The sequence below is a fragment of the Symphalangus syndactylus genome, chromosome 1, assembly GCF_028878055.3.
Source record: "Symphalangus syndactylus isolate Jambi chromosome 1, NHGRI_mSymSyn1-v2.1_pri, whole genome shotgun sequence".
NCBI lineage: Eukaryota > Metazoa > Chordata > Mammalia > Primates > Hylobatidae > Symphalangus > Symphalangus syndactylus.
This window is the reverse complement of record NC_072423.2, coordinates 71,438,549-71,458,474: the sequence shown is the minus strand read 5'-3', so window position 1 is coordinate 71,458,474 and position 19,926 is coordinate 71,438,549. Positions and strand designations below refer to the sequence as shown.

Here is a 19,926-nt window from a genome sequence, read left to right as displayed (position 1 = left end):
AGATACATGGTGATAAGGAATGAGTAAATGTGTTTGGAAAATAGGAAAGGAATACTTTGCAAAAGTTTTGGCATTAAGCAGAGATAGTTCAGTGGAAAGTATGTCTTCTTTTGGGTTGGACAGTATTAATATAAAAATTATACTAATAGGCCGGGCGCGGTGGCTCACGCTTGTAATCCCAGCACTTTGGGAGGCCGAGGCGGGCGGATCACGAGGTCAGGAGATCCAGACCACGGTGAAACCCCGTCTCTACTAAAAATACAAAAAAAAAAAATTAGCCAGGTGTGGTGGCGGTCGCCTGTAGTCCCAGCTACTCAGAGAGGCTGAGGCAGGAGAATGACATGAACCCGGGAGCTCCGGCTTGCAGTGAGCCGAGATTGCACCACTGCACTCCAGCCTGGGCGACAAGCGAGACTCCGTCTCAAAAAAAAAAAAAAAAAAAAAAAAAAAAAAATTATACTAATAGTAAATCATTCCCGTTTGTCCCCATCACCAGGGGAAAACACAGCTTGGAAAGTAAAGAAGATTTTTTGTTATTGTTTTATCATGCCTTTTAGAAGCTAAACGAAGAAGACAAAGTATTTATAGTATCAGATAAGAAGTTTCTCTGGTATTTATTATTTTATACTTGTAGTTCCTTGATGCCCAGAAAATTTATTTTCATTGTCTTTCTGGCTAACCAAGGGCATCACTGTCCCCCATAACCTTTGTCTGAACTCCTTGTCCCTTATCTCCCTCCTGAGAAAGTCCTGGGGTAAGTAATTATCTCCCAAGCTCAGATTTTCAGTGGAGTTCATGTAAGCACGTTACTGGAAATGACAAGTGCACAAAAGTGATAGATGCTACTGTTATTTTTCTGACAGAGTGGCAAGGAGAGAGTTCAACCTGTTTCTTAATTTGGTTTATTCATTATGATTTTATTAGCACTTGTGATCTTAAGGCCTAGAAAGCTCTAAAGGAGGAGGTAATATTTCATAAATTTTAAGGAACTTGGTCCAAATCATCATTTGATTTTAACAAGCTGTTCATTTTCCTTTTTTAATACTGGAATAAATTCTAACCAGGAGAGAGTAACAAAAGGAATAGCTCTACTGGTTTAAAAATGATGGCCCATTTATTGAATGCCTCCAATGTGTGTTGTACTATATTAATGCTATGTAGTCAACAATGATAAGATTAGGTATGTTATCTACATTTCTCAACTGAAACAAATTGATTTTTAGAGAGTTTACGTAACTTACTCAAATTCACACAGTTGGTAAGGGACACAGTTAACTCTGAACATAATCTGTTAGATGTCATCACTTTGTAGGAGATTGGTGACTGATAACAATTGGCAACGGTGATTAATGGCATTTATTAATGTCTGAATATCTTAAATAATGTGTTTTTGGATTTTGTTAATCCTCTTTGAAAAAGACAAGGCTCATATCAAGTTGCTTACTGCTAATTATAAACTAGGTAGTTTATATTATGCTTCCTGGATATAACATCCGTGTTTTAAATATGGATTGGTTGCTGTGTGTGTGTGTGTGTGTGTGTGTGTTTTAATGTGTTCTCTTTAGTTTTAAGACAAGCAGTAGTCTGCCTATAGCAGAGCCTCATTAATAAGGAAGATAAAATAAGGAACATCAGCGTCAGGATTTAGGATAGATGGGTCATTCTCCAAAGTGCTTCTCTGAATAATAAAGACATGTTTGCCTGTTTCATTTTACATGCACACTTAATAGGTAGTAGGGCTAGAATTCTAGCCCATGTCTGTCTGACATCAGTGACTATGTGCTTTTCACTAGGTTGGACTGTCCCTTACAAAAAATGATTCTAATAATTTCAGTAAGTTTGTTTATTATAGTGTCATTTTGCCCAGAAATTACCTATAATACAAAGCACAACTTAAAACTATCTTTTTAAGGATATAGCAGTTGGGTGCCCTCATTCAGCAAACATAATCTAACGAGGACCTGCTAAGTGCCTGACACTTAGGATTTAAGGGCCTGGAATCCCAAAGCTGAGTTCATACATTCAGCAGATACTCCTTGAGCACCCACTACATGCCACGCACTATTCTAGACGCCGGGGATACAACAGAGGGGATATGACAAATAAAAATCCCCCACTTCCTGGGACTTAGAGCCTCTGATGGGAGGAGACAGTAAAAACCAAAGTAAGCAGCTGAAGTAGGTAGTGTATTGGACTAGTGATGGGTATTAGGGAGAAACGGGGTCAGGAAAGGGGGACAGCCAGGAGGGGTAGACAGGGAAGGCTTCGCTGAGAAGGAGAATCTAAGCAAAGACGTGAACACAGTGGGTGAATAAGCCAAGGAAGACATATGTTCCAGGCAAGAATAGCAAATGTAGAAGCCTCGGGTGGGAGGAGTGGTGGGGAGGACGCTGAGAAGGGAACAGAAGTAGATGATGAGGGTGTTGGAGTAGCGCTCTTTCAGGCCAGCATATCCAAACAGTGGAGCTTACTCTAAGGGAAATGCAGAGTCATTGGAGGATTTTGAGCCAAGACGTGACATGTTTTTATTTATATTGTAAAAGGATCAACCTGGCTGTTGTGTGAAAAACACAGTACAGAGAGTGCAGAGGTAGGGAGACTAGTTGGGAGATACACTGGAGTAACTGGGCAAGCAGTTACTGGATGGTGAGGTGGTAGGCGAGGAGAAGGCGTGATGGCTAGTGGTGGAAGTAATGTGGCGGGGTAGGCTGGGGCAGAGGTGAGGGTGTGGCAGGGAGGGGTGGAGGTGAAGTTATGGCTGGTAGTGTTGGAAGTGAAGGTATGGAGAGAAGGGGTGGAGATGAAGGTATGGTGGGGAGGGTAAGAGATGAAGGTGTGGAGGGTAGGGATGGAGGTGAAGATGTGGAGGGAAGGGGTGGAGGTGAAGGTGTGGAGGGAAGGGGTGGAGGGGAAGGGGTGGAGGGTAGGGGTGGAGGTGAAGGTGTGGAGGGAAGGGGTGGAGGTGAAAGTGTGGAGGGTAGGGGTGGAGGTGAAGGTGTGGAGGGAAAGGGTGGAGGTGAAGGTGTGGAGGGTAGGGGTGGAGGTGAAGGTGTGGAGGGTAGGGGTGGAGGTGAAGGTGTGGAGGGTAGGGGTGGAGGTGAAGGTGTGGAGGGAAGGGGTGGAGGGGAAGGTGTGGAGGGTAGGGGTGGAGGTGAAGGTGTGGAGGGAAGGGGTGGAGGGGAAGGTGTGGAGGGTAGGGGTGGAGGTGAAGGTGTGGAGGGAAAGGGTGGAGGTGAAGGTGTGGAGGGTAGGGGTGGAGGTGAAAGTGTGGAGGGTAGGGGTGGAGGTGAAGGTGTGGAGGGAAAGGGTGGAGGTGAAGGTGTGGAGGGTAGGGGTGGAGGTGAAGGTGTGGAAGGTAGGGGTGGAGGTGAAGGTGAGGGTAGGGGTGGAGGATTGAAGGTGTGGAGAGAAGGGCTGGAGGTGAAGGTATGGTGGGGAGGGTAAGAGCTGAAGGTGTGGCGGGTAGGGGTGGAGGTGAAGGTGTGGAGGGTAGGGGTGGAGGTGAAGGTGTGGAGGGTAGGGGTGGAGGTGAAGGTGTGGAGGGTAGGAATGGAGGTGAAGATATGGTAGGGAGGGTAAGAACTGAAGGTGTGGAGGGTAGGGACAGAGGTGAAGGTGTGGAGGGTGGGGGTGGAGGTGAAGGTGTGGAGGGAAGGGGTGGAGGTGAAGGTGTGGGGGTAGGGTAAGAGGTGAAGGTGTGGAGGGCAGAGGAGGAGATGTAGGTTTGGGGAGGCAGGGTTTTAGGTGGAGGTCTGGTGAGGAGGGGCAGAGGCGAAAGTGTGGAGATGATGAGACGATCACATTCTGGAGATATTCTGAAGGTAGAGCCACAGGATTTGCTGAAGGATCATGTGGTGCATGAGGAAAAGTTACTTCTTGATGTTTTTGTTGGTTTGTATTTTCTTTGGCTTCAGACTCTGGGAGGATGGATTGATTGACTGTTCCGGAAGACTCAGGGATGCCCTGGTTTGGGGAGAAACTTCAAGTGTTCATTTTTGGACATCATAGGTTTGATGTAGACTTTTAGTCAACAGAAAAGAAAATCCCGCACTTGTCCTTAAGACTCTTAGGTCTGGTGGCAGAATGGCAGATGCATGGTCATAGGGATACATATGCCTGCAGTGGATGGAGGAGACCATTTCATGGGGCAGAGGGAACTTGGGCAAGACTGCTGAGTGAAGATGGTGTTGGAGCGAGCTTTGAAGTGTAGGGTTAAGGAGTGCTTGGGAAAATGGGTGGGCTGGGGGCTTCTAAACACAGAAGCAGCACAGCACGTTCAAGGGCATTGGAGACTTAGAAGCTCACTCAGCACCTGGAGCACTGCAGGTCATTGGGTCATTCATGACTGTTGAAGCTCGTGTGGTGAGGATGAAGATGAGGCTTGGGAATCAGGAATAGCTGAGGACACCTGTGGTTGCCTTTACTGTTGTAAAGGAGGAGAAGTCAGTGATGGGGGACAACTGAAAATACTTCATTTCTTAGAAAGAAATAGCTTGTCGATTCCACAGTTGCCAGGACCCAGCTGGAGAGGAATGCCAGTAGAAAACAATAGAGCAGATGCTCATCTGCGGCCCTATTCTTTTATACTCTTTTTCCAACCAGTGTTTCTCAAGCTGTAAAAATGCTGGGTTCCTAGTCACTAGTTGTGCTAAAGTATATCATAGACTGAATTTGGTGAATGGCTCTTGAAATCCCTTTGGACTCACTGCTGGTCCCACTCCTGTGTGACTCTGAAAAGCTCAACAGGGCTGTCTGGGTGAAAAGAAAAGAATACAGTGAAGATATTATGAGAAGATGATTGGATAGATTTTCTTGACATTCAGGATTGAGTATATAAGAGATTTGATCTAAAATAAAATTTCTTAGGTTCTAGAAATTACCTGGGGAAAAAAAATTTTTTAAAAAAATCTGTTAGATGACCAAGACCCCAACTCAGCGTGAGTGTTCAGCAAGTTTTTGTGGAGTTGAACTGAAAGTCCTGGGTAAGGTCTGGATAGGTGTCCAGATTGGAGTTGTCACTAAGGCTGAAACTGAAGGTAGCTGGGAATTATTATTAGCAAAGTTCTGTTGTTCCCCCTTTCCTGTGCAGGCTTCTCTCTCTTTCTCTCCTATTCTCAATGGCAAGCCTATTCCAATTAAAGGGAGGCACTTCTTTGGAAAGAAGAGGAAATAAGATGTTTTCAGCAATAATCATTACTAATATAGGTGGAGAATATCCTTACCACATATGATTACCTAATATTCTTCTCAGGAGAGATTGAGCATGACTGAGATGGAAAAATATCTCCATTGTGAAATATAGCTTGAAATGAGTACTGCATCTTATTAAAGATCTTAAAATTCAAGAGTGTAGTCAGCATATACCTTCCAAATAAACCAGAAAAACAAAATGGCGTATCCATCTATGAAACGCAGAAAGCATTAAGATTGCTGTACCAACTTTGTCATAGTAATCAAAATATGCACGAATTGATAGCCTTGACTAGGGCCAATGGTCTTTTGTTTTCTACTTGTCATTTCTGTCTTCAAATGCAGCTATTCAGTAGCTTTGAGGTGGAGAGGGGCCAGTGGTTGGCAAACTTTAGTTTGTGGAAGAATCACCTGTGTGCTTATTAAAAGTGCAGATAATGCAATCTTACCACTCTCATTCCAGGCTGCATTTTAGAATCCTACAGTAGCTTTTAAAAATTACCTGTGCCTGGAGCCTTCCATCAGAGACACTGTTTGAATTGGTGGGCGTGGAACCCAGGCGTGTGTGCTCTGGAGATTCTGTACACCTGCACTTAAGAACATGTTTTTTTTCGGGCACTCCAGATGCTCCTGCTCCAAGTTGTCTGAGTTTCATCCTCTGCAAACCTTAAATCTTCACTAATTTGCTCCATTTGCTGAATAGTGGCATCCAGTTACATTAATGTAGGATGAATAGTTAGGTGTATTTCAGATGTATTAAATTATATTATAATTAACTTTTTCCATAAAAACTAAGACAGCAGAATGGCCACCTAGCCGAAAGAGTATTTTTTAAAAAGTAATAAATATAACTTTGACTACTATTCATCTCTAAGAAGAAATACTTTCTTGGTTTGACTTCTTCTAATCATAAAAATAGTACTTTTGTAGAAAATCTAAAAAAGTGAGTCAGCCATCCAGAGATGATGACTCTTTGACATTTTGACTTAACACTTAAGTCTCTCTTTTCATGGTGGGTCTCGATGTGGAAAACCGTGGGCTTGATCTGCAGCCTCGCCAGGGTTAGTAGCTAGTGCTACCCTCTCCAGCTGTCTGGCGTCTGATGGTGGCTCACCTCTTCCCTCCAAAAGAACTGCCTCCCTCTCTCAGGGAATAGTTTGATTTGTCTTCCTCTGTATCCTCATTTTTTCCTACTTTAGGTCAGAAACTCAAGTGGGGGCCCAGGAAGCTCTCATCTAGCCCCAAACTTGTGACACTTTCCAGGACAGACAGAGCTCCCTAGGAAAATGTGTTGGGACCAATGTTGTCCACTCTTCTCAGTCTCTGTTTCACTTCGAGCAGCACCCCTCCTTTTCAGCGTCTCTTCTTCTGGACCTAGTTCCATGCATGTTTGAGGAACCCTCTGAACAGAAGAGTTTAAAATAAGGAATCAGTGTGGCTTCTTTACTTAACCACATATAAAGCTTCCACTTAGATTTACTTTGTGTTGATTTTAAATAGACGAGCTAAAGGATTTAAAACTAATTTCATTGTGAAAACTACCGTAATTTAAAAAATTATCAATATATGAAGTGAAGCAGGGTTTGCTCTAATTACACCTTAGAAAAATACCTAGACACAAAGAACCTATAAAAATTTTTAAAAGATGAACTGCATTTCAGCCTTTCAGGTTTTTTTTTTTTCCTAATTTATTTCTGAGTTAATCTCCTTTGAACTGGAAATTTGTAGATTCAAAAATTGAAAGAGCTATTTATTGGCTTAGTTGCCCATTGGAGACAAAGAATTTAAAATGGAACATCACACCTGTAGCTGTTCTGTCATTTTTGTCCATTGTGTGGGACGTTCAACTCCCGTAGTCAGAATATCAGAAGGCAGCCCCAACCACAGGGCGGTCCTTTTATCTGCTGAGCCACCTCAGAGGCAGGAGGCAGGAGGGAAGATGGTGGCTGAGCCAGCTGTCTCTTAAGGCTTTCATAACAGAGTATTTGAGGCATAAATGGGGAGCCCTTTCAGTGCTACAGGCCCACAGTGAACAGCCCTGGAGTAAGGAATCCTCTTATCAGCACCTTCAGAGAACTTGATGAGGCGCTGCTTTCAGGCGACTCATTTGTGTGCCAGGGAGACCTTTGAAAAAACATTCTTTATAGTCTCAATCCATTGCTGGTGAAGAGATAAAAGTGGATGCATTACAGTAAAAACAGAATAATTAAACACTTGGCCTCACATTTGTATTGAAGGATGAAAAAAAAAGCCAACAGTCTGTCAGACTCTCTAAGAATGCCAGAAGAGTCCTCCATTTCCTCCCTCTGTAAGAATTGTGATAAATTCTATTGTGAACACTTAGTTAATTAATTGTGGGGCAACAAAGCCAATGATATAGAACTGTGGGGAAAACCAAATTCCATTAATTTGGCTTTGGGCTACAGAAATGGCCTAGAAAATGTTGAGATCGAAAGGAGTGGGTAACTGATCAAATTTAGCATATTCTGTGTGAGGGAGAGTTGAAAGCTGTTAATTGGTGTTCATTTCTGTTTAGTGCAGTATACCATAAAACAGCCAAGGGGCTTTAGGGGTCAGATTGAATTAGATCCCATTTCCCAAGATATCATTTGTAGACTTGTGACTTAGGACACATTTAGGTTAAATGAAGCTGATACATTCAGTCATTCATTCATTTAAATATTAAAGACCCCCAGTCTGCTGATAATGGTTACTTGGTATGATTTTATAAGTATTAAATAGAAACAATAATAGAATACCTGGAATTTTTCTATGTATTTTCTTTCTTTTCTGTAGCAATAGAATTGGCTTTTTATCATATTTCTTTATTGATTTGATCAAACATTATTCATGCTGTGTGAGTCTTTAGTACTCACCGCCTGGGACTCCTTTAAAAGGCAAGATACAAATATTTACAGGCAGCTTGCCTTCCTGGGTCCCTAAAAGGTCCTACTCCCCCTCCTTTGTTTTCTTTCTTGTTCTCACCACACGTCCTTACAGTGACTAGTTTTGGGGACCTGCATGAAGCTTACCATTAGGAGCTAACCACAGAGATAAAAGCCTTGAGACATGTGTGCAGTTACAGAAAATGTCCAGGGCAGCTCCTTGTTCTGCTGTTCATTTGAATTTACAGGGCTCCTAGAAATAAGTACTGTACTGTACTGTTACATTCATGAGATGCAGAAACACAGACTGTTCATTCATTCATTATTTGTTTAGGGTCTATTTGTATGTAAAATTCTCCTGGACAGACAGGGAATTAGAAGCACGGATTATTTGTGCCCAGGTCATTTTGAGACAGCCATTTTTGTTGTTCTCTCTGTCCTTCACCCTGTGGTACTGGCACCTACAAAGCGAAACCTGAATCGTGGATTCTTGGCCAAATATCCCCAGATAGCAAAGGGTATATTGCCCCCTCACTAAGGCATAAAGTTGGAATTTTTTGCCATAACCTTTTCCCTATTTTTAAAATTAGTAGTTCTGTGAAAGAGAGACTGATTTCAGAAGGAGTTGGAGAGCTCTTATTTGGTGGTGGATGACTGTACAAAGAGTCTGACTCTGTTTTAATTTATTCACTCTCTGTGGTTCACACCTCTTTTCTCACAGATGCAGAGTCAGATGTTGGGTAATAGAAAAATATGCTCCTGAATTAAGGTGCCAAAGATATCTTTTTGCTAATAAGTTCTTCTCTGAATAGAATTGGCAAAGAATATAGAGAAAATATGCTACCTTTTTCTCTCTCCTCTTTTGATTTAAGCAAAGGAATGCTTGGAAATTTTAAACAGGGTTGGACATTTATATCTTGAAAGATACTGACTTCTTATCAATTTGAGGTTTCCCACTAATAATAGCTTCAGAATTGTAACTGATTAAAATGTAGGATCAGTCTGTTTTAAAGCTTAAAGCCGCCATAGTAGAAAGTTATGAGTTGTTGAGCCTTGAAAAGCAGACTCAGTGCCATTCATGTTTTCTCTAGAAACAACAGTGGGCATTTATTTTTTATTTCCCAGGAATAAATGTCAACCTGTGACAGAATGACAGGATCTTAAAGATTCACACTAGATTAATGTTTTTTAACAAAGGAAGACACTAGTGTTGTAATGCCATATATATATATATATATACCATATATATATATATATATGGTATATATATATACATAGTAAGTATGTAGTAGGGAAAATAGTCTTTAAAACAAAGTTTTTTTTTTTTTTTTTTTGAGACAGAGTCTTGCTGTGTCGCTCAGGCTGGAGTGCAGTGGCGCAATCTGGGCTCACTGCAAGCTCTGCCTCCCAGGTTCACGCCATTGTCCTGCCTCAGCCTCCCAAGTAGCTGGGACTACAGGCACCCGCCACAACACCCGGCTAATTTTTTTTTGTATTTTTTTTAGTAGAGATAAGGTTTCACTGTGTTAGCCAGGATGGTCTTGATCTCCTGACCTCGTGATCCACCTGCATTGGCCTCTCAAAGTGCTGGGATTACAGGTGTGAGCCACCGCACCCGGCCAAAACAAAGTATAATTTTACAAAAATTTGAATTGATTAATATTTGACTTAGAGTGAGTAAAAGGATAAGATGGCATATTGGCAACATGCAGTTGTAGATGATCCCATAAAGCAATACCTTTGATAAATTGCCCAGTTCTGAAAGAGGAATAGGAGGTTAAGAGTAGGTTTTACCTCATACCAATGTACATGACTTGTGTGGGAAAAACAGCTCTGTTATTGGAGGCAGAACTCAGATTTAATTCTTGATGCTGTGCTCCTTATCCTATGACTTAGGCGAGTTGTTCACTAACCTGGCTGAACCCTTGTCCTGTTGGGGTGAGCTGAGCATGTAGAGAGCAGGAGGGAGGTGCTTAACATCCCCACCTGTGTCTTCCGAGTGGCTAGCTTCCTTTATGTTCTCAGGCGTCATCCCTGTTTAACTAAAAAGTAATCACACCATTACACTTGGCTTATAGAGAATTATTTCTGTCAAACTCATGAAGATCCTGTGCATTTTAGACACACAACTTTCCTTTTAGGGAACCATTAGGGAGGATATGATCAGATTTGTTTAAAGTTTAGTTAAGAAGCAAATATGCAGTATTTAAATTATGCCTCGCACATTGAGGGCACAATGGCAGTTTCTTCTTCACAAAGGGTGATTTATGGTTAACAGAAAATGGAGAAAATAGTTGCTATATTTAGTTTATTTGCTCACTCTTTCCAGGATTCAGTTTAACATAAGGGCTGAATACTTTTGCTCTTATGTATATCGTTGATGCTCTAAAATGTCCACTTTGATTTGATTTTTTTGCTTAAAACCTCAAGGATGCTGTTGTGAGGGTGTTTTTGCTAAGGGAAATGATGTCATCAATTCTGAAGTCCATTTCTTTTTTTTTTTTTGTTGAGATGGAGTCTCACTCTTGTCACCCAGGCAGGAGTTCAGTGGCGCTATCTTGGCTCACTGCAACCTCTACCTCCCAGGTTCAAGTGATTCTCATTACTCAGCTTCCCAAGTAGCTGGGATTACAGGTGCCCGTGACCACGCCCAGGTGATATTTGTATTTTTAATAGAGACGGGGTTTCACCACGTTGGCCAGGCTAGTCTTGAACTTCTTACCTCAGGTGATCCACCCGCCTTGGCCTCCCAAAGTGCTGGGATTACAGGCGTGAGCCACCGCGCCCACCGTCTGAACTCCATTTTAATGATAGGGAACACTAATGAACTGCTATAAGCGCAGCTATCCGGAAGCTCAATTGAAATATTTGTGTTACCTCCTGGAAAAAAATTTTTTTAGCAGTTTTGTATCTTGGGAACAAGTATTTCTGCTGTGTTTAGAACAATATGTGAAAATGCTTGTCAAGTGAAAAAGTGTAAGTATGTTGTGGGAAACACTGCCCTGTGCTTAGTGAGGTGGTTCTAAGTCCAACCCAGGGCAAGGCAGGATTCACGTGTAGACTAATAGCACTAACAGAATTCTTGTATAGACCACATAGAAACTTTAATAGCAAGTTTCTGATAATGACGGCATCAGTGATAGTCATGTTAAAATTTCATGGAGACTAAAATTGTCTGCCAGATTATGTCGAAACAAATGTGTAAGTGCAGATGTCATTTATCCATTAGTTGGGTTCTCAGGTGAAGTCTAGAAGCACATTCTTTACTCAAGAGGCCAAACTTCTTCATGTTAATCTGTTTTAAATTTGCTTTTTTGGAAGACTGGAGCTGTCACTTAAACCACAGGAATATATCCATTATAAATGAAGGCAGGCATTACTTTTCACCTGAACTGGATGATTTTTAGAAGTATTGCTGATGATATCGGGTTCACGAATGATTTCCGGTGTTAAAGGTGATGGAGCGTCCAGCCTAGAAGTATAATTGTTGAAACTTGACACTTGTTTGTTGGTAGTCTCCCTGCCTTAGGGCCTACTGGAAACAATATTTTTGCCACTAGGGATCCCTGTGTTTTAAGAGACCTAACATTTGTGGGAGCTTTGTCCTACCAGCTTGGTACATTTCTCATCTCTCACCAAAGCTGCAGTGAGAGCTTCTGATGGGTGCTGGACAGGCACCACCTGCCTTCATTCCCTCACCTACTACCTTGTCCTGGCATTTTCCCTCACCTGGACTGTTGTCATCCCCTAGTCACTGGTTCCCCTGCTCCTACTTGCACCTGCACTCAGAAGCCAGAATGACCTTTTAAAAGCATCCATAAGACCCTATCATTCCTCACCTCAGAATGCTCCACTGCATTTAAAATAAAATCCAGCTCTGCAAACCCATGGGATCTGACCCCTCCTCACATCTACCTTATCTTGTACTCCTCTTCCTCACACCCCATGCATTCCAGCTACCCTGGCCTTCTTTTCATTCCTTGCCCAAGCCTGGGCAATCATCTTCCTCACAGGCTTTATCGCCACTGTGCATATCTGAATATGGCAGATTCTTCTTGATATTTCAACACTGGTTAAATTTTTCCTTCTTGGAGAAGCCTTCCCTAACCATCCAGTCTAGAGCAGCCAGCTATTTCCTTTATGTGGGTTATTTAACAACATCTATCTCTGACACTTTTTATTTCTTTTCCTCCTCCAGTTAGAATGTAGGCTCCACTAGAGCAGAGACCTTGTTCATCTTTATCTGATGTATCCCTAGGCCTCAAATCAGCTGTTCAGGAAATGTTTGTTAAAGGAATGTATTAATGAATAAAGCAATGATGTAGCCAGTATTTCTAAGTTAATTGATAAGTTTCCAACATAAAGCAAAAAAGCCTTGTCAGTGTATACTGCCATGTCACTGCTGAATGTACACTTTCCTTTAAAATAGCAAAACAAACTCTCAGATCATCAGGCCTCCTTTTCTGAACCTCTGAAGTTCGGGAATCCTAGTCTGGGAACTTCCTTGCTTTTGACAGAGTATTCACAGTGCAGAGATCCTAGAACAGAATTTGAATTGGTTCTTCTGCCACTGCCTCAATAGACTTAATTTGCAAGTAGTTTTGCCCCCAGGGGAACCCTGCCTCTCCTATTAATACTGTCACTGAACTCTGTTAAAGTTCTCTGCTAACGTAGGTCCCCTTCCTCGAGCAGGGGCATCAGCTGCTTCCTTTGCTTATTAAAATGGGTACATGTGGGATCAACCAAAAATTCTTGGTGTTTCAGAAGCATAGACAAATTTATGCGCTGGTATTTGGTACCAGTTGGATTTGGAAATATGAACATATAGTGGTAAGGTGGATGCTTCCATAGTCACCATATCTATATATATATATATTCTAAACTATCATTGTTGATTTTTCTGCTCACACATAGAAGATCTAAACATTTTTGAACTTAAAAGCTAAAAGCTTATTGCAGATAAACCAGATTTTCCCAATCTATTAAGTGTTCTTTTCAACTTTTTCAGGTTATCTGGGTAAACTATTGCTTCAGTGAACTAAATAAAACCTTTATAGACTCAAATAGTTAATGAAGCCTTCAGCCTGACCCACACAGTGGTGGGAGAGGTGGGTGCTTGCTAGAGGGCTGGCAGCTGCCTGCGCTCAGAGCTTTATGTCCTTGGGCCTTGTCAGTAGGATCAGGTAGTATCTGTCTTCACTTAGCAACATTTCTTTAGATTTCTTGCTGTGAATATAACACTATCTTTGGTTCTCAGGAATCCTAGAATTTTGGAATTTTAGAACAGAAAGGGAAGCCACGTTCTGTTGAGGTCACAGAGCATATGGCAGAGTTGGGCCCGGAACCCACTTTTCCTGCCCCGTCACAGTACCTCCCTGTGCTCTTATTTATTCCTGATTTCCCTTCTTTCTTTCTGACGTAGCCTGTGATGTTTGTGTCTAAAGTTTAAAACTAGTTGTCTGGAGACTGAAAGTTAGTGATTTTTTTTTTTTTTAATCAGAAAAGTGTTCTTTCCTGTGAAAATCCTTTCTGTCCCCACAGACTTGGTTAAAGACCCCTCTCTGGGCTGTGTTCTCACACCCTGGGCATGGTGCTTGGCTTGCTTCTTGAGGTAACCTGTCTGAATATGCATTCCTTGAAGCAGGGGACTGTGGCCTGTGGCCTTACTATTGTTTCATTTAGTTGTTTTTTTTTTTTTTTTTTTTTAAGTTTCCAATACTGATTTGTAAATGTGCAATGCTGTTATGAAATCTTTGTCTCCATATTGATGAATCTTGGTAACCCTTTGCAGATTTACAGTGGCCATTGTGAAATTAATTTTTGAATTATGTCTTCATAAAAATCCTGACTTTCTGCTTCTTACATAATCTTAAAAAGTCAGTCAGCTCCACAGGAGCTGGTGTATTGGCCTTCAAGATTTGAACTTAGCATGGCCAAAAAGCTTGTTTTTCACAAACCATCAGAATTGTCCTTGAATCTCAACCCTTTATTGTCAACTTTTTGAAGATATTTAATAATGACCAGTCCTGAATTTTACCATTTTGTACTTTGAGGAGTAACTCGTCCCCGCTGCCCCTTCAGGGCCTGTGTGGTCTCTGAGTTTGGCCTAGCTTTGAGCTGAAACAATGGAGAAGCCCAGTTATGCTTTCTGAGGTTCCCATGCCTGTCAGATGATCCCTGAGTAACAAGATGATGTCTCCTTAGCAAGGGTCAGGCGGCCTTGCAGGACCTGCCTGTGTCCGGCTCGCTATCAGTCCCTTTTCCTCACCTGTCATCACTCATGCACCCCTTCCTTCCTGCTACAGCAGACCATGTAACCTCATGCAAGTAAGTGCATGCGATCTTCCATGCTATTCTGCTTTTGCTTAATTGGAATCCTCTGCCTAGAACTTTTTCCATTCTTTCTTTTACTGTTTCTTTTTTTTGGGGGGTGGGGGGGATGGAGTTTCACTCTTGTCACCCAGGCTGGAGTGCAATGGCATCATCTCAGCTCACTGCAACCTCTGCCTCCCCCGTTCAAGCGATTCTCCTGCCTCAGCCTCCCGACTAGGTGGGGTTACAGGTGCCAACCGCATACACAGCTAATTTTTGTACTTTTTAGTAGAGATGGGGTTTCGCCATGTTGACCAGGCTGGTCTTGAACTCCTGACCTCAGAGGATCCACCCGACTTGGCCTCCCAAAGTGTTGGGATTACAGGCGTAAGCCACTGCACCCAGCCTCTTCTACTGTTTCTTTAAACACAGCTTAGGAGGTGATATTGCCAAGAGTGAGGTGGATTGGAGTTAGGCATAGGGAGGGAAATGCTGTCCCAATCCCAGCATGAGCCTCTGGACAGATGGAGGCCACCTGCTGCAATGGGGAGGACAGGAGTCAAGCAGATTGGGGGGTTGGCAGCAGGCAGGGGGTGGTGTAGAGATCAAAGGTTTGGTTGGAAAAATGTTTGGTTTTAGGTGCTTCTGAGATATCCAGGTAAAGAAGTGAGAAGAAGAGTTGTATTTATGGATCTGAAGCTCAGCGAGAGGTCACAAAATTTGGAATTATCATCATATTTGAAATGAAGTGGATGAGCTCTCCAAGAAAGAGAATTTAAAGAGTGAGATGGATTTGTAAAGAATTGTGAAGTTTAGAAATAGAATATGAGAAATGGGATATGCAGAGACAAGTGGAAATGAGGAATAGTAGCCAGAAAAGATAGAAGGAAACCAAGAGGGTGTCAAACCTGGAGGAACTGAAAGATGAGGAGGGACGCCACCTAGGATTGATTGGCTTGTGGGGAGGTCATGGTCACCTTAGCGAAGTTACTAGAATTATGAGGAATATACTGAAGGGTGAGTGAGTGGGAGGATGTGGTGACAGCATGAGAAGAAAATTCCTTCCAGAAGCTTGGCACCGCAGAAAAGTAGAGAGGTAGGGCCCTACTAGAGGGAGTAGGAGAGTGGAATGTGAGACCAACAGCAGGTTGTTTTGGTTTCTTTTTGGGGATTTTCTTTTTGGATGGATGATACTAGGGCATTTTTTTTTTTCATGCAAATAGAAAAAATTCAGTAGAAGGGCCAAAGAATATTACTGTCTTCTAGCTTGCTAGCAACTGATGGTTTTTAGCAGACTGGTGGATAGTACTCTATAGTCACAAATACTTAAGTAAGACGCACTTCTCCTATAAATTTACACTTGAAATATAAAAGAAAAAAGGTTGATGTTAAAAAGTTTGTCCATTTGAGTCCTATATCCTCGTTAGGTAAATGGTATGAAGAGGTTTTCTTTTATGAAATGCTTTGTTATTCTGTAGGAATCCTGTCTTACACATAAATGACAGAAATTTGTATTAAGCATTTTCCTTCACTAAATCTTTAGTTTGTGTCTTTTCATAAAATGCCACTGAATTTTTATGTCAGCAAGAGAGGTAGGTAAATTTGAATACAGAAACTAATTTAGTAGTCATTTAGTTAGGAGATGGAGATTTTAGAGCTGACACTTCTGACAGTGGAAAAGATGAGGATTAACTGACTTTTTTTTCTTGTTTCTATGGAATAAAAAATTAGAGCTGAAAAGGAACAAAGCCCAAAATTCATGGCAATGACCGTCTTTTTATAGGTGAATTAGATTGGGGATTGTGAAGATGATTTCATTCACACCTGCACATGCATCCTTTGAAGCTCATTACCATTTCTTTTGGCGTTCATTTAATAAATATATTCCTGAGAGAGGGATATTGAAATGTGATTTACGTTTCTTTAAAAAAAATTAAGGACTCCTCTTGCCATCTGCCTAGCATACTTATGAATGTCCTTACCCCAGCTTTTAGGATTTGGAGTTTCTAGGACTCCAAACCTTTAAAGCCTGAGCAAAACACAATTGTAAGGTAAATTTAGTATAAGGAAAAGACAGTTTCAGTCAAAACTAAGCATAAATACATTTTGTATCACTTTCTGTTTGGGATTTCAAGTGATGATGTTTGCTTCCAGTAACCCAAATAATTGGCAGATAGTTTGGTGCAAAGTGAACCTATCAGAAGAGAAGGGAACCTTGGAAAACAATAGTCTTTAGTTAGTTGGAAAGCGAAAGCTGTGATTTTAAATGGCAGCACCATCCTAGAAAACAAGGAATGAGTATAAGAAAAAGAAGAACCAAAGCAATGTAAATATCTTGAAACTCTAGTTTAAAAGAAATGTTTTGGCATTTGGGTTTAAGAGTGAAGGAGCACACTATAAACTTATTAAAATAACGAGTTAAAGTTAGACATATTGTATTGTATTGTATTTATTTTTTTGAGACAGAGTCTCCCTGTGTCACCCAGGCTGGAGTGCAGTGATGCAATCTCGGCTCACTGCAACTTCTGCCTCCTAGGTTCAAGCAATTCTTGTGCCTCAGCCTCCCTAGTAGCTAGGATTACAGGCAAGCACCACCACACCTGGTTAATTTTTGTATTTTTAGTAGAGACAGGGTTTCACCATGTTGTTGAGGCTGGTCCTGAACTCCTTACCTCAAGTGATCTGTCCGCCTCGGCCTCCCAAAGTGCTGGGATTACAGGTGTGAGCCACTGCGCCCAGCCAGACATATTGTATTTAGATGTTGATAATAGTTTGCCATTAAAAATCAGGTTATTGCTTGCTTACACTGGTATATGGGTGGGGAAGAGGAAACAAGTTTTGAAATAGAATTTGCTGATCTAGGCCATCCATACTGGTTTATTTGTAGGAATAATAAGAGCTTATGTCCTTTGAGAAATGTGGAATTAGATATTGATTCTAGTGAGATTCCAGCATTAAAAAGACGTACATTTTAAAGTTTTATTACTTTATCTCTCAGTAGCCTGGAGAGTTTTATTTTATTAAAATTGGCCAAAACAGCAACGATTTGCATTTATTATGTTATGCCTATAGTGCTGGAAAATTAATATACCTAGGAAATATATGACAAGGGCATAGTAGATGATTTTGAGGTATGAGCTGCTGTGAATTGTGTGATATACAACAGGTAAGGTATTATATGGTATAGGCATAGATGGTAATGGTACATTATTTTATTCTTTAGATAGTTGGTAGGTGGTTGTTGGGCTCTATCCATTTTACATTTTTATTTAGCTTGTGTACTGCTGGCTCCCTGCTTTGGAGATGGTCCTGGATTTAAGACAAAAGCAGATGCAAAATGGTTTCCCGACTAGGCTGATAACACTAAAATCATGGGATATTCATTTGCTCAGGAAATAGAATGAGCAATTTCCTGAGCAAATGAACACAAGCTAAAGTTGTTGATTTCTGCCTCACGTCACAGTCCAGAGTAGGTGGGTCGTGGTCCATGAGGTCATCCAGAGACCCATGCTGGAAGGGGTGGCTCTGTCATTCCCCTGAATGTGACATGTCCAGGACTGGGTTTAAGACCTGCACATCCAGCCAGTGGGAAAGGGCAATCTAGGGCAAGTGGCTTTGTCTTTATGAAGATGACCTAAACATTGAGTGCATTTTTCTTCTGTTGTCTCCTTGGTCCAGTCTTAATCCACAGCCACAGCTCATTGTAGCCTCAGGCTGGGTGAAGGGGCACCTGCAAAATTTGAAAGCTTAGTTACCAAAAGAAGATGAAGAAAATGGATTCCAGAGAGCATATTTCCGGCACAGACTAGGAGCTCCTTGAGATGGGGAGTAATGGTTACAACAGATGAGTCTCTGATTCTAAACCACAGGCAGTGCTTGGCTTATATTTGGTACTTAGTGTTTGGTGGGTTGAATTGACTGTTAAAGCTAATCCTTTCCCTTCCAAAAGATGGAGTTTGATCAGAAGCTCTAAATTCTGCAGCGCTCCACAACCTTTCCGCCTCTTCCACTGTTTTCTCTGTATATTTATGCCACTTTCCAGGATAAGCATACAAAAGAGAATATAATATTTACTTTTAAGATTTGCCTGAAAATATAAAATGTATTATAACAGGAAACAAGAAAGTCTGTTCATTTTATTTGCATCACTACCTTTCTCTGTATTTGGACTTGATATTTACATATGCTTTGGGCAACTAAGCACATGCCAAATTGATATGTCTCTTTTATTCAACAGAAAGAATATCTGGTGATTGTGAAAGTAACCCTAAATAGAAAACACAGATATAGCATTTAGTTTATAACCTAGATTGGTATTTGTGATGCTCCCTTCTTCTTCAAATTATTAAACATATTTTTATATATATTGTGAAGATAGGAACTAAGAGTTATTAGTTTTATTTTTGCACAATTCTATATTATACCAATTATATAATTTGCTTAAAGCACTGCACTAGTCCTTTGCTCATATTTTTACTATAAAATTAGAGTTAGGAAGGGAAATTATATGACAATAATGACATATTTGTACTTGAGATACTTACTCCATATACCTAAGGTAAGAAATTGCTTAAAATGACATGGGATCTACTTGGCATAATAGCAGCTCTCTTGCTGCTTAGAGCAAAAATCTGCTTTAAAAACATAGTGGCATATCTTGTTAGTAGGAGAAAAATGTAATAGCAAGAAATAAGTTATTTAGGTATTATCATGTTCAGTGTCCTCATTTGGCACATGTGGAAACTGAGGCACGAAATCCTGAAACGACTTGCAATCTTTGGGAAGATGTTCAGATTTTAGAAGGTCTTTTTAAAGGATGTATCAGCAGATTATTATATATTAAGATCTGTTGTTTGAGTTCCCTATGAGATATGAGATAAATTTACCTTTGAACACTCAAGGGAAATAGAGGGAAGCCAGGAAGAAGATGAGAATTAACTTGGGAGGGAAGGAGAGGTGATCTTGCCTGTGCCCCTGCAGCTATGGCCAGTGGGATAGATCCCGAGTCCCTGAAGAAGCTGCTGTTGTAGCTCAGTTGCTAACTTAAAGAGGGATAACTGGATTAAGAGAAATCACATGGGAAAGGCATTTGTTCCTTGAAGTATCTGTAGATTTGGGGGGTTGAGAGGGCCCCTGTGTAGAGATAGGAAGGGGGAGGGAAATGAGAAAGAATGTCTGCTTCCATTATTAAATCATCCTTCCAAGGGATTGAAATATATATGCAGGTGATACAGCAGATTTTTTAATTGAATGTAAGATATTTAATTATTATGACATTTCTTTAATGTCATCTAACAATCTGTTGTGGCAAAAATCTAATAGGAATAAAGCTTGTGATCATTACAGATCAACCTTTCCTCCTAGATAAATGTTAGTTTTGAGTCCCTGGTGGGCACCCATCTCAGTGGTGAAGTTGACAAGTCATCTGTCGGGTGTGCGGAATAGGATGGGGTTTGGTATCATCTACCTCTCTCCTTGTGGTTCTCTTGAGCCATTCATGGTGAGCATCCTAGTTTTCTTGCAGAGGGAAGGTAGTTGC

At 41.2% G+C, this 19,926-nt stretch overlaps 1 protein-coding gene and 1 long non-coding RNA gene across 12 annotated transcripts in view; one reads left to right on the top strand and one right to left on the bottom strand.

The window, feature by feature from the left end:
- Positions 1-10,877, bottom strand: part of LOC129460177 (uncharacterized) — a 255,643-nt gene extending 244,766 nt beyond the window's left edge. The window contains exon 1 of the long non-coding RNA XR_010116593.1: positions 10,865-10,877. This is a non-coding gene — a long non-coding RNA (uncharacterized lncRNA). The remainder of the gene's footprint in view (positions 1-10,864) is intronic.
- Positions 1-19,926, top strand: part of EPB41L3 (erythrocyte membrane protein band 4.1 like 3) — a 239,969-nt gene that overhangs the window by 121,705 nt on the left and 98,338 nt on the right. The gene's annotated exons all lie outside the window — the stretch shown is intronic.